Source organism: Hyaena hyaena, unplaced genomic scaffold (genome assembly GCF_003009895.1).
Source record: "Hyaena hyaena isolate Hyena2069 unplaced genomic scaffold, ASM300989v1 scaffold_79, whole genome shotgun sequence".
NCBI classification, from domain to species: Eukaryota; Metazoa; Chordata; class Mammalia; order Carnivora; family Hyaenidae; genus Hyaena; species Hyaena hyaena.
Genome location: NW_024080711.1, coordinates 2,681,779 through 2,696,836, shown reverse-complemented (window position 1 = coordinate 2,696,836; position 15,058 = coordinate 2,681,779). Strand labels below are relative to the sequence as shown.

The window sequence follows — 15,058 nt, the reverse complement described above, 5'->3', positions numbered from 1 at the left end:
AAAATAGAGGGGTATTATTTTAGTTTAGAACATAGTTTTAGAAACGGTAGAGACCTCTGGGATTTTCTAACTTAGTCTTTTAAATTTGCAGATGAGGAAAGTGAAGAAGCAGAGATTATAGGGGTGCTTAACACATGCGCATAAACGTATCTTGTTCAAGATCCTGGTTCTGCTACTACCTGTGTGACCTTAACCCTCTGAAGTTCAGCTGCCTTCCCTGTGAAATGGTGGCAATGAGACATCTTTTAGAGGTATTGTGAGGATTAAAGGAAGTCTGCATCTAGCACAGTGGCTGGCACATAGGAAACACGCAGTGAGTGATCACCAGTATTAACGACTCTTACGGGACCCAGGTTTGCTGAGCTATCCTGTGCATTTTGTGCTCTTGTGGCCCTGTAGAAATTCGCCACAGAATGTCTCAGAGCCTCAGTATTATATCGGACAGAAAGTAACGACCAACCAGACTATCCCCACTCTGATGCTTTTCACCAGTTCTGGAGGATCTGTAACACAGCTTTGGAAACATGTGAGGAATTCCAAAAGCTTTATCTGGCATCACAAAAATGGACCTGAAGGCAATATCTGCTTAGCTCTGCACTGTCCAATAAAACCTACTTTGGTGATAGAAATGTTCTTCTGTGCTGTTGATATGATACCTACTAGCCTTATGTGGCTATTGAACCCTTGAAATGTGGCTAGTGTGGCCAAAATGGAATTTTAAAATTTATTTCACCTTAATTACAATTTAAATACACATGAGAGGTTGGTAGCAATTAGTTTGGACAGTGCAATATTAGGGTCTGCATTTGAAACCTTTGGGGGGTTTTGTTTGTGTGTGGCCCCGAAACAGAATTTTCATCCCACTTTCTTAAATGTTAAACTCAAGGGCATCCACTTCTGGCTTCCCGACACTTTCCAATGTTTTAAACACCATATTACACTTGGGAGGCAGTGTAACGTAGTGCTCAATAAATGCCTTAATTATTACTAGGTCTAGCGTATCTCAGTTAAAAAGGTAGCAAGCACATTTAATATAAGCAGGGCATGATTGCTTTCTAATGGCTTCTAATAGTTGGAGAATGTATTTTGGAAAAAGGGGACACTCCCTTTTCTATACTACACGTAGGAGCATGCTAAATATGTCAGTGTGTATAACAGAGATGCCACACTTTTCCCTGCATTTCCAACTATATACTCCCCACCAGGAAGTGCCTTCTAAGCTTAAAGGCACTGAAAAACTGTATAGAGAACATCTATATTTTTCCTCACAATTTTTTCAAGGGGAAAAAGATACATGTTTTAATTAAACAAAGTGGGAAACGTATTTCAAACTAATAGCACAATAGGAATCAAAATCATTTCACCTGGGTGTCTCTGTTGATTGAGTCTAGTCATGATCCCAGGGTCATGGGATTGAGCCCCTAGTCAGGCTCTGCACTGAGTGTGGAACCTGCTTCAGATTCTCTTTAGGGGCACCTGGGTGGCTCACTTGTTTAGGTGTCTGACTTGGGCTCAGGTCATGATCTAATGGGCCTAAGTTCAAGCTCCGCCTCAGGTGCTGTACTGACAGCTCAGAGCCTGGAGCCTGCTTTGGATTCTGTGTCTCCCTCTCTGTCTGCCCCTCTCCCACTCATTCTCTCTCTCTGTCTCTCTCTCTCAAAAACAAATTAAAAAACACTAGGAGCGCCTGGGTGGCTGAGTCAGTTAGGGCATCCGACTTCTGCTCAGTCATGATCTCATGGTTCATGGGTTCGAGCCCCGCGGCGGGCTCTGTGCTGACAGCTCAGACCCTGGAGCATGTTCTAGATTCTATGTCGACCTCTCTCTCTCTCTCCTCCACTCCCCACCACTCGTGCTCTCTGTGCCTATCAAAATTAAATGTTAAAAAAAAATTTTAACATTTAAAAAACTTTTTAAGATTCTCCTCTCTGTATTTCTCCCCCACTCGAGCTCTCTCTCTCACACATTAATAAAAAATGTTCATTCATTTGATCTACATTAGAGTGGAAGTAATTCAAAAGATAGGAAAATATCCTATGTCCGTTATATGAAAATATGTTCATTATATCATAATGTCTGTTTTCATCAACAGCAATATCAATTAAAGATTTGATTGAAGGACTAAACCCCCTATAAAGGTGAAGTGTTAAAAACGGTTTGAAGTTTATATGGTGAATATGGAGTTTAACATTCACAATTAATGAATAGAATACAATAGACCAGTGGTTCTCAATCGGAGGACATTGGCAATGTCTGAAGATGTTTTTGCTTGTCACATCCTGTGAGGAAAGGGATAGGACAGGTATCTAGTGGGTAGAACCTAGGGCTGCTGCTAAACATCCTACAATGCATAGGAGAGTCCCCACGACAAAGAATTATCTGATCCAAAATGTCACTAGTCCTGAGGCTGAGAACCCTAGACTAGATCCATGATATTCTCAGATTCTGAAGTTTTACTTCCTTTATTTTTTCTTATGTAGTCTCTATGCCCACTGTGGGGCTTGAACTCACAACCCAGAGATTATGAGTCATGTGCTCTACCAACAGAGCCAACCAGGCATCCCATTAGATTCCCAAATTCTTGATTACCAATGTGGTATATAATACTCTGAGTTTTTCATCTGTAAAATTGAGACAGTAATATCTACCTCTATTGTTGTTGTAAGATTTAAATGGAATCATGTAATATTATAGTCACATTGTCACTTTGGGTTGTCAGCCAGGCTCACCTACTAGCTAAGAGATTGATTCCCATATGCTACCCTCCTAGTGAATTCCGGACTCATCATAGTCACAAATTTCTGCATATTATAGTCCTTGCTTGAGAAGAACAGATAAACGACACAATTTTTTTAAAATCAATAAATGCCAACTATTTAATGAATAATGGTTTTTTAAACAGGTTTTCATTTATTCCTATTATAACAAATAATAGATATTAATTATTAATAATAAGAAAGTCTAGATAAGCAAAAATAAGAAAATAAACATCACCTGTCATTCTACGACTCAGGGAAAATCAATTGGGTACATCCTTCATGAATTTTTCAATTCAGATATATGCACATATGCAACCTTTGCCATAGGCTCAGAGCAGCAGGTGTGGAATGTCTTTGTCTAATCTTCCCCAGAGCAAGAGTCAAGGACATCCATCCTCCTAGTGCCTCAGCTGGGCTGTCGACAAAGGGATGTCTGACATTGTCTCCATTCCACTCCCTGCTGTTAACCTCGGTCACCTGTAGTGACTTCTCATTCATAAAGGTTTTTTTTTTTTCCTGAGCCCCATAATCATACATATAACAACAGCAATTATAGCTGGACTTCTAAAGCACTTAGCTTTGTGCCCAGGACTGTTCTGTGTGCTTTGCATATATTAACTCATTTAATCCTCAAAATAACCCTTTGAGACAAGTACTGTTATTCTCCCCATTTTACATATGAGGAAACTGAGGCATATGTAACTTGACTAATTAGTCAAGTGGCAGTTCTAAGTTCTGAACCCAGGCTGTCTGGCTCCTGAGTCCATGTTCTTAACCTCTGCAGCATAAGGCTTTTCTTCACACTCTGAGACATACATAGTCCTTTTATACTCTGAATTCTCATGGCATTTTTATGGCATTTAATTTCACCATTTATCAACCTAACCAAGACCACCTTTTACTCAGTCTTCAATGTGTATTGTACGTGGTAAGCATCCAATAGATGATTAAATAGATTTTATAATTAAAGGAAAGGCAGGATTTTCAAACATTTAATGACAGAGGGGAAGGAAAGAGATTAATGACTAATTACACCTGTCAGCTCCCTTCTTCCATTCCCTGCATTGTCGGTCCCTGAACTAATAGAAATTATCATGTTTGTCATTATCTCCTTGGAAATGTTATGAAAGGTTTTTGGGAGCAGCAAATGTTCATGGAAGTAGGAAGATAAAATATATTTTTTTAAAAAGCTTTTCTGTACTGGGGCACCCACTCTTGAGTCATTTTAGCTCAGGTCATGATCTCATGGTTTGTGAGATCAAGGCCTTGCATCAGCTCTGCACTGACAGCATGGAGCCTACTTGGGATTCTTTCTCTCTCTCTCTTTCTCTCTTTGCCCCTCCCCCCTCTCAAAAACAAATAAACTTTTAAAAAAGCAATTCAGTCCTTTCACCTGTATTTCAAGATTTTGTTCCCTTTATTATTACTTTCTAATTTGCTCATTTCAACTTTAGATAACACAGTGGGAAAAATTTTGAACAAGCACTATTCTGTAGTGGCTGGCTATGAACAAATCAATTTAATTTTTATCTTATTTACACTAACAGCCTAAAAGTAATAGCACAGGAAGTTAGCATTCAGTGGTTATAATGAACCAATCAGTTAAATTTTTTAAGAAAAGGAAAAAACAGGCCCCCAAACCGCTGATAATAATCATAAGCATGTTCTCTTTAGGTCCTCATTTATTGTTACATCTAATTCCTCAGTTTACAAACACATATCTTTCAAAGCAGTTAATAATACAATGGGTTTACTGAAGGGAAGCTGTGTTAAAAAAAAATTAACAAATAATGAACACTCATTTTGAGTGCCTTTTCAATACTTTTATGTCAGCCCTCACTATTTTATTAAATGTATTTATTTTGTGACCCCTGTAGGAAATAAGTCTTCCTGGGTCTCTCACATTTCTGCATGTCTTATTAGTAGAGGTACTAACTTCCCCAGACTGTCTTTTCAGGGATGTTTGTATAGCACACAGCATCGGAATATAGCGGTAACGTCTCCTTCTGAAGTGCTGGATAGCCACACATACTGTACCGTATGAAAGATTTGGGTTCCTTAAGCTCAGGGTTGCTCTCCTGTAATGAAATCGATTGTGTGTCCCCCCATCCATTGGGTCCATCCATGTCCCTGCTGTGGGAATTAGGGTGGGGGAACTGATACAAATATGCTGGTGCCCCCACCCTATACTGTGCTGTGAGTAGAAGTCCTGTCTCTGACCCAGGGGTCTTGTGTCTCTGACTAGCATCCATGAAACTCTGACAGTCCAGGCTAACTTGTGATGTTCAGTCTCAGACCCTTCCCAGTTCTCAATAGTGTTTGTGACAGGGACAACGGACTACATCCCAGACACAGCTTTCCGGAAAAGAAAGGATGAGGATCTCATGGGCAGATTAATGGATTTTGCAAGATGTCCACGAAAACAGATAATAAGCCAAATTGTATGGTCCCTGGGAATCGGTTGTAGGCTAACTTGTATGTCTGCTGAGCAATAAATGGCTCTCTGCTTTATAGCCTGTTGCCAAGGAGTCACTGGGGAGGTGGCTGCAAGCCATGCCGTGTCATAGACTAGCTGGGGCCATGGTTGCCGGGCGGCCCACTCTCCTGCAGGCAGAGGCACTTCCTCACCATTCTGACAACAAGCCTCAGCTGCTTCCTTTATAATGACTACGACGTTGTTCTGGGTGAGCAGAAGCCCTCGCCCCCACCCTAATCAAAGAACGGTTACAGAGATGATAAGGATAATGAACGCTTGGTTGAGCTCACTGTTCGTCAAGTCTCCCTAGAGTGGCCTGTGGGGGCCAGAGTGGGGACATAATAAATCACGGTAAGTTTATAAGAATTCCTTATCCTTCTTGCATGGTTCTTCCAGATGAAAGGTCCTAGTGAGCACAGAGAATGACTGGGGAAAGGTGAAGGGGTAGCCACTGGAATGGGACACACAGATTTTGTGTTGGAGGAAGGAGAACAACCCAGCACTTAGGCAACTAACACCATAGACCTTAGCAGGTGTGGAGGAGGAAGGACCTTGAGGATCTTTGTCATTTAGATCATCCCCAGAGACTTCCTCAGAAAGGAGAGCATCTTATTGTGATTCTCCTAAACTTTCCCAGCACTTTGAATTTAATTGACCGCTTTCCCCAGCCAGTTGGCTCTAAGAACAATCGGAGGTTTGATCCCCATCCCCTTAACCTTACCGCCATGTTTATCTGAAATAGCAAGGAATGGTCCCAGCTCCTTCATCTACACAACGCACACCTCCAGATGTCTTTCCCATTCCTCAAGTCATTGCACAGTCATTGTCTAGTCATTCCAAGAAGTCGCTAAATGCTACCTGCCCGGTGACATGGACAAACGGACAATTTTAGTCTGACTGCCCTCAGGCAGCTCTTACGTAAACAAGACTAGACTCAAGTATTCCAAGTGACATGAGAACTCCAGGTTTAGCAGCTGGGGGGGGGGGGTGACCACATTAGGAGCACCGTCAACCTGTGCCCACTGAATGATGTAGGTTTATCTTGCAGGGGCTCTAACAATTATAAACAACACTTTCTTCCCAGGGCCCCCATGTACACCCCCAGGACTGCGTTGCTTGCCTGGAATCTAGGCATTATCGAGACTTACAATTAATATCATAATATCACTTTATTTGTGGGGGAGGGAAAGTATGGTTAACACAAATTAACATCTCACAAAATATTCTTGGCATAACTGATTCTCTGGGGCCCATGGGAGTTTTGTGATTATCAGGAGTGAGCTAGATAGAGGGAAGATTGTAAAGCATGATCTTAGGCAGACTGGGTTAGGCAGGGATTCAATGCACCAAGTAAGGTGGTCTGGGCTCTGTCACTCGCTACTGTGTCTGAATCTCAGTGTTCTCATCTATAATGCTCGCAATGGGCTTATTAGGAGGATTAAATGAGATAATGCACTTAAGCAAGCACCTGGTGCCCATTGAGTTCCCACAAAATGCTAGCTATAATGATCATTATCATTTATAAATAAAACTGGAATGCAAGAAAGGGAATTGAGTCTCAAAAAGCCAGTAGCCAAGTTCCCAGAGTAGTAGATGATCTGTTAAGCATAGGGTGATGGTCATGAATCTCAAAATGGTGAGCTAGAGGGTCTCATATCTCTGCTCCCTAAAGGGTGATCTCAGAAACTGGAACAGAGTCCTGAGCCTCCAGGGAAAAAAAAAACCTGCTGCAGAAGCTGAATACAAGCAGTATCTAAAGAACCGTGTGAATAATCATAACCTATTTTCTGTTAACACACATGAACACACACAGACACGTACACTGTTAAAACTTTTTAGCCTTCACTTTTTTAAATTACTTTTTAAAATCTTTATTTATTTTTGAGAGAGAGACAGAATGTGAGCAGGGGAGGGGCAGAGAGAGAGGAAGACACAGAATCCAAAACAGGCTCCAGGCTCTGAGCTGTCAGTGTACAGCCCAATGTGGGGCTCAAACCCACAAACTGTAAGATCATGACCTGAGCTGAAGTTGGATGCTCACCTGACTGAGCCACCCAGGTGCCTGATAGCCTTCACTTTTTAAAAATGTTTTTTAGTTCTTTATTTTTGAGAAATAGAGCACGAGTAGGGAAGGAGCAGAGAGGGGTGGGGGACAGAGGTTCCAAATTAGGCTCTGCACTGACAGCAGTGAGCCCGTGTGGGGCTTCCCTGAACCAAAGTCAGATACTCAACCGACTGAGCCACCCAGGGTCCCTAGCCTTCCCTCTTAAAGGTTAAATTCACATTAAGCATCCAGATTGCACTAAAACAATCCTTGACATTAATAACACCCTAACAATATCAATTTACTTACAGAGCATCCAGATATAGCTATTATTGTATAAAAGCAGATGAGATGATCCATCTTTTGGATTAAAAAATAATAATCCTATAAAATTAAATCCAGCTTATATGACACTACCAAATCCACCATGGCTTATAAATTGTTTTTCCCCTGGCTGCACTATTTACTAACTGTATGATCCTAGAGAAATATCAAATTCCTAACTTGCTAAATGATATGCATGTTAGCACCTCATAAGTTTTGAAGTTTGAGAACATGGAAGTCAGGGTGCTTTGAAAGCATGCTTGCTATATAATTTGTATTATAGGTATGATTATTACATACAGTTTCCAACCAGGCTTTACAAATATCCAATCCAAATGGTGTACCTATACCAGTGCATTCATTGAGAAAATAAAATACAGACACACACACACCAGCAAAGGGAGTGAGTACAATGCAGAAATAAAAGGGTGAATTAGGAAAGGGAGGTGAAAACTAACTGGATATAAATGAAAATGACATTGGCAACATGAAAGCAAACAGGAGTGTTCCTGCTGGTTGGAATTTAGACCCTATTTCTTTACTTTAGACAGTTAAATAAGAGCTGTGGCAAATTAAGATTTTCTTCCAGTATAAATTCAGCAATCCAGAGGGAAAGAATAGTCTCACCCTACACCTGTAAGTTTCTGAGTATGATAAATTATAAAGAAATTGGGGCAGGGGGTATTGGTGATGGGAAAGGATAAGAATGAGCAAATATTTTCAATCCGTTAAAAACCAGCTACCTGATAATTGTATGTGATTACATTCCCAAATAGAACAAATACCTTCAAATTTGGAATTTGGAAACACTGTTTGATTCACCTTTTCCTCAGCAGTTGATAAGCTTAATTAAGCCCAGAAGGGAAAAGTTTCACAATAAGTTCCCTCTGTACATACGGTTCTTTGATAACAACTCTAAAACACTGTTTGGGAGATCCTAGCAACTACTTTACAAATATCAGAAGATAAATCACCAGTTCTTTAACTTGATGATTCATTAGATGCTTTAAACAAAATTGTACCTACCTACTCCAACCACACCCTTACGGTACCCTCCCTAACTCCCATGGAGCTCGTACTAGAACCCCCTACGCTTCTTGTTAAAAACTGCAGGTAACTAGGGCCATGAAAAAAACCTGAATTTGAATTCTAGGGATTGTGACTTGGGTTTCTGTACGCTAATAGAACTTCACTACATTCGATAAATCTGTGCACTAGAACTGGTTCAGTAGTAAATCTGAATCTCTGTGCATAGTTGTATTATTCATGCAGCATTTAGGGTATACATTCATGCAACAAATCCATAAGTGTCTACTATGTATCCAACTGTACTAAAAACACTGCTGTCATTTTTTGGAGTGTCTACCACCAACTAGATTAAAAAGCCCTTTCAGATAGGGATCCTCAGCAAACATTTCTTTGTAATCCTAGACACTGATAAGATAGACTCCGTTTAAGAGTTACCCACCAAGGGTTCATTCCCCCTCCTTCCTTTCTAACAGAATCCCAGTTTTGTCCAGGGACTCACCTGTATAGCCAAGTATTTCAGAGGAAATTGTCAGGAATGAGTCTGATTCCTCTGAAGGTAATGCCATTAACTCTTACTAAGATTGTGTCAGGCATTTGCATGTGACCTAATTCTGGACAATGAGGCATGAGGGGAAGTCTGCTGGAAGGCTTTGGCAAAGTTTCCTGCCTCCCCCAAGAAAGCTACAGGAAGAGGTGGCCTCTCTTTTTCCTCCAAATAGCTATGCTTCTGCCGTGATATCTGGAACTGTGGCAGCCATCTTGTTACTTCTCTGAGGAAGAAGTAACTGGGACAGCAGAGAGGAGAAATGGGAAATACTTGGTTCCTTAATTAATTATTTTTGTTGAGCCTCTAATCAACCAATGGCGACATCTACTCTACCTCAGAACTTCCAATTCATTGAGAGAGAGACAGAGACAGAGAGACAGAGTGAGAGCAGGGGAGGGGCAGAGAGAGAGGGAGACAGAATTCAAAACAGGCTCCAGGCTCTGAACTGTCAGCACAGAGCCCGATGTGGGGCCCGAACCCACAAACCGTGAGATCAGGGCCTCAGTCAAAGTCAGATGCTTAACTGGCTGAGCCACCCAGGCACCCTGAGTCTGCATTTCTGTATTTGCAGCCAAAGCACACTGATGGTTCTAGATGATGTTGACAATGACTGGAAAAATAAAATGATAGGCCTTCCCTATTTACAGATGGCGCTACTGACCCCAAGTGAGGTTTATTTGTGGGACTGTGAATGAAAACATCAATGCAAGATGTATAATCTCCACAGAGCTACCCTCTTTCTCCTAAACCCCTGTCACCTCTTCATGTGCCTTTCAGACAAAGGAAAGTCAGGAGAACGTGAGGGGCTCCCAAAAATGTCTAGTGGCCACCACTGCCCTCTTGGTTTTTGGCCACTTTCTCCCCACCCCTTGGCTTGAATCTTCCTCCTCTCGGCTTATCTGACCCTTGCTTACTGTGTCACTTTTCTTCCTTACACATCAGCACCATTCTCCCTCTCCTTCAATGGCTCCCTTCCCTCTACCCACAAAAGATAAGTGTTTCCAGAGAACATTCTCCATTTCTTCCATTCTACTAGTTTCTGATTGCTTAGCAGTTTCACCTAGATATTATCCTCTAATCAAAATCAGTGTGTTCAAAGTCAGATTTACCCATTTCTATCTGAACACCATCTCCTTTATCTGGAAATGATACTATAATTTTTTCAAGATCAAGACCTTGATTGCGATCCTCTTTGATTTCTCCATCTTCCCCATAATTTTCGCCTGGCTCCAAGTCCTAACAAGCCCTCTTGCATAATTTGTCTCTCACACATCCTTTCCTTCTGTTCTTACAGTCACTATCCCGGTTCAGGCTCTGACTTTATCACTTCAGACCTGGAATACCACAGTATCTCTCTAATGCATGCCTCTCTCTCTGTGCTTGCCCCCTGCCCTGAGCCCAGTCCTTCCTGCATCTTCCAGAGCATCTCCCCAGTCAGAAACCTTCAGTGAGTTTCCACTGCCTTTAAATTTATGTCCAAACTCTCTGGCCAAACAAGGCTCCAAAATGAGACCCGCAGTTATCTTTCCAGGCATGGCTCCAAATATGCCTGTCTACAAACTCAATACAAACAAGCAAATTTACTCCTCCTTTTCCACGTACTCCTTACAGTTTCCTTCCTTCAGCCTTGAGTTTACACTGGACTATCCTTTGCCTCCTCTCTGTCTCCAACCTCCAAAATTGAACCTGTTTTCCAAGGCTCAAGTAAGAGTCAGAAAGTGTCCCGATTGCCTCATATGGAAGTTATTCATAAAAGTAATAATGATGATTTAAAACATTAAGTACTATTCAATGAGTGCCTACTCTATGCCAGTCACTTCTAAAATGTGGATGATAAAGCCTACCTAATGGTGTTATTATGAGGAGTCAATGAGCCAATGTACATACAAGGCTGAGACCAGATCCTGGTATAAGTGGAAGGTGCCCAATACAAATGGACTGAATTGTCACTAATTATGCCATTTCAATGGCAATAATGCAATGAGGTTTTGCTACAGTCAAAATGCCATGTCTTGGATACTCAAAAGAGAATGAATGTGGAGGAAGTGGCTAAGATTGGGGGAGGGGGGAAGGAGAGACCCAGTTATAGTTCCTCACAGCACCCCAGCACAACTCTCCCAGTCTTAGGCAAATAATTATGTCTTTGTTTCAAATCACATATATTGTCTGGTGATATGCTTGCTCTTCAGTGTGTGTGTGTGTGTGTGTGTGTGTGTGTATGTGTGTGCGTTTCATAGCCCTTCACTTCCTTGTTCTGGGAGCTAAAATGCAGAACTCAGAGAGCATTAGGAAAGAAGTTCTTTTCAATGTGATTAGAGGTATAAAATCATATGGGAGACTAAAGAGAAAACTCTTTTCTGGTGAGCAAAAGCTCCTCATAAATTTTTATCCCCTTGAAAATAAACAACAAAGTTTCCCCCTCGTGCTATATTTATTCTGGCTGTTTCTCAAACCAAAACACAACTTAAGAGACTGTTACTACACAGGAATGTTAAATATGTGGCTTGCATGCTAAGCCTGTGACAGTCCTTACTCACATTCCAACGCTAGGAAATTAGCAATTTAAATCTCTCTTTGAAACATACTCAGAACATCCCCCCAAATCCCAAACTGCATTCGGTTACACTAAGGTTAGAACATTATGCTTTGCATAATAAGTATTTGTTAATAAATAAATATCTCACTCTTTTAAAACTAAGATAGGAAGTGTAGTTAGAATTCAGACCTGCTTCAAAAGATTCATTTAGTCCAAGGAAAGACCTGACCTGGTGCTTTGAAATATATGAGGCCATACATTCATGAATGACACAGGATTTAAAATTCCTGGAGGGAGAAGGTCCACCTACCCCAGTAGGGGGCTGGATTATAACACACAGGGATGCAATCTCCATTTCTTGGGAATGCAGGTACAAATTAGCATGTCAAGGATAGCTGAGTTATTCCCTGGAAAGCTCCAGCGTTCTTTTCCATCCCAACATTCTTAGAGTCAAGACTCTCTGTGCTGGTTTTAGCCCCACATCGCCTGGGGTGCTTGTGAAAAATACAGATTCCCACGCTCAACCCAAGGACTGAAAATCTGCATTTTTTAAAATATTTTTATTTATTTCTAGGAGAGAGAGAGAGAGACAGCGTGAGCAGGGGAGGGTCAGAGAGAGAGGGAGTCACAGACTGAAACAGGCTCCAGGCTCTGAGCTGGCAGTCAGCACAGAGCCCGACGCGGGGCTTGAACCCACGAACCTCGAGATCATGACCTAAGCGAAAGTCGGACGCTTAACCGACTAAGCCACCCAGGCGCCCCAAATCTGCATTTTTAACATCCACATCTCGGTTGACTCATCCTTCAATCCACATCACTTTGCAGAGAAGGTCGTCTGATCTTTGTTTGTTTGTTGTGGTAACATCCTCTGGCTTTCTCTTTTTTGAAGCACGTCCTTCTGTCCTTCAGGGGAGCTGACGATTCCCCAGGTACGGTGCTAACACCTGGTTCTGTCCTCGGAAGCAGATCTTTCTCTTCTTTTTCCCTCATCAGTATTCACCTTTTCTGCTGCCCTCTTTCTTCGGTAGGGGTGGGGTGGGTGAAGCTCTTCTGATGCCTGTTAAAGGAAATCAGTAACAACTACTCACATGAGCTTTTATATGTGACTTTCAATGCCTTCATTATTATTATTCTGTTCTTCCATGGACCTCTTTTCAGAAGATGGTTTTAAAGGCGTAAAATAAAATACAAAGAAAACCAATTATATTGAAACACTGCTCTCAAAATATGTTTTGAAATGTGAAATAGTAATGAGTTCATCTTTACTGATACATCAGAAAACAAGATGTAGAGGCATGTCTAGTTTTCTTAATTTGAAAATATAGTGAGCATTAATGATATCTTGAAATATTCACAGCAGCTGAAATGTTATACAAAAATATCCATGATTTCTATTGGTGACAAAGTCTTAGGTGCCGCTAAGTTTTGTTGACTACATTCACAATTAAAATTTCAGTTAGGTGAGAATGCAGGTAAAGATATAATTTTTTTCTTCATCCAAGTTCATGGGCCCCCTGAATTCAAGGGCCTTGGGCCTTGGGTCCAGGTTAAGAAATCTTGCCTTAATCAAATGATTTGACTAAGTGTGGAAAGTTTAGTCACTGTGGCTGGCCAGTACAGGCTCTTCCTACACAAAGAGGGTGTGTTTGAGTGTTTTAGCCATAAGACTGATAGTCACCCACTATATTGCCTGTCAGTTAGTAAGGGATTACAAATGTTTTGAAAGCTTCTCTTCCTTGGGTGTTTATTTGTCCTATGTCCCCTGGAGGCTTTACCAACTCCAGTTATGCCCCTAGGCCTTCTCATCCTCATCCTATCACTCTGTGGAATCTTCTTTGGCTCCCAGGACCTTACTGGGCCAGGCCCCCTTTCCCCTCCCCCATTCAGCTTGATGCCTGTTCCTCTCCCTCCTCTTGGGCTTCTACTTTCCATTGTGTCCCCTACAAAGTTCCTGTCCTCCTGTCCCCTCTGGGAGTTTTACAAAATCCTTCAGCAGTCTAGTCCATGAGAGATACGGGAAAATACCATTTCTGTTGCCCCACTGATCCGTCAGCTTTGGAAAACACTTGTTTCACCCGGTAGTCACAGGCATTAGTGACAGACACGTCAGCAAGTTATTTGGCTGAAGCCTCAGTCCACACCAAAGCACTAACCAGGCCTGCCTCTCTCCAATTGAGTGCCAAGTCCCCAACCCACACCCACATATCAACAGTCAGTTGATATCAGAGAAAGAATTTTCCGTGTTTACACAGAAGGAAATTTAGACAAAAGGGGCTCAATAACATGTCTAAACACAAGAATAATAAACATATTATTATAGTTATTAATAAGTATTGACACAATAATAATATTATTATCGCAGAGTCAGTAGTTTTTCGCTTCTATTCCCTGGACACAGATTTTGAGACAAGGAACATTCATTAGGGAGCGTTCTCAGGAAAAATCATTAGGAGAATAAGGAAGGGGGGCAGAAAAGAACCAAGTAAGGGAGTGACACCAAGCAGCGGCGACTTGGGGACGGGTAGGTCACACCTCAAGAGTTGTCCCAATCGAGGAGAGGGATGGGAACATTTCTATCCCCATTTCTGCCAGTGGTCCATTACGGGCTCACCCTTCAGGTTGTGGAGGGGTGATCACCAGGGAGGCCTGGGGCTCTGGAGCACAGGTAGAGCAGGCTCTGACAGAAATGGCGCAGCTGGTGGGGAAAGCACACCCAAGGTCAGTGCACTACTCTGACAGCCTCTACCAAGGGGACCCCAAGGAAGGAGCAGCATTATAAAAGGAAACAACATATAGGGCACCTGGGGGGCTCAGCCAGTTAAGCAGCTGACTCTTGATGTCGCCTCAGGTCATGATCTCGGGGTTCATGAGCTCAAGCCCCATGTCGGGGGGGCTCCATGTTGATAGCACAGAGCCTGCTTGGGATTCTCTCTCTGTCCTCTCTCCCCCTGCCCTCTCTCCTCCCTGCCCTGCCTCAAAATAAATAAACTTAAAAAAAAAAGGAAACAACATATAGCTCTGATTTTGCCGTTTTATATGTGCATGGATACCAAACATATCATTCCCTGCTGGAGAACAAGCACCAGGAAGGGAGTACCAAGCACCACTCTTCGAGTCAGGAGGCTTGGGTTGCGGTCAGGGTTTGCTCTGCAGCGTGACCGTGTGGGAGTCCGTCAGTCCCGCTGGCCCTCAGCCTCCCCTCAGGACCCCGTGCCACCTCAGAGGCAGCAATGGAGAAGCCAAGTAAACCCTTGCTGGCTGACTAACACGGTAGTATTTCAGCAGCGTAGGAATTGAGGTCAGGGCTAACCTCCAAGCTCCCTTCCTGCTGGGTCTTTAACAG

General features: G+C 42.2%; 1 long non-coding RNA gene across 3 annotated transcripts in view; it reads left to right on the top strand.

Moving 5' to 3' along the window:
• Positions 1 to 5,383: 5,383 nt before the first annotated feature.
• Positions 5,384 to 15,058, top strand: part of LOC120232839 — a 29,082-nt gene continuing 19,407 nt past the window's right edge. For all 3 annotated transcript variants that reach the window (XR_005528660.1, XR_005528659.1, XR_005528658.1), the window contains exon 1: positions 5,384 to 5,586. This is a non-coding gene — a long non-coding RNA (uncharacterized LOC120232839). The remainder of the gene's footprint in view (positions 5,587 to 15,058) is intronic.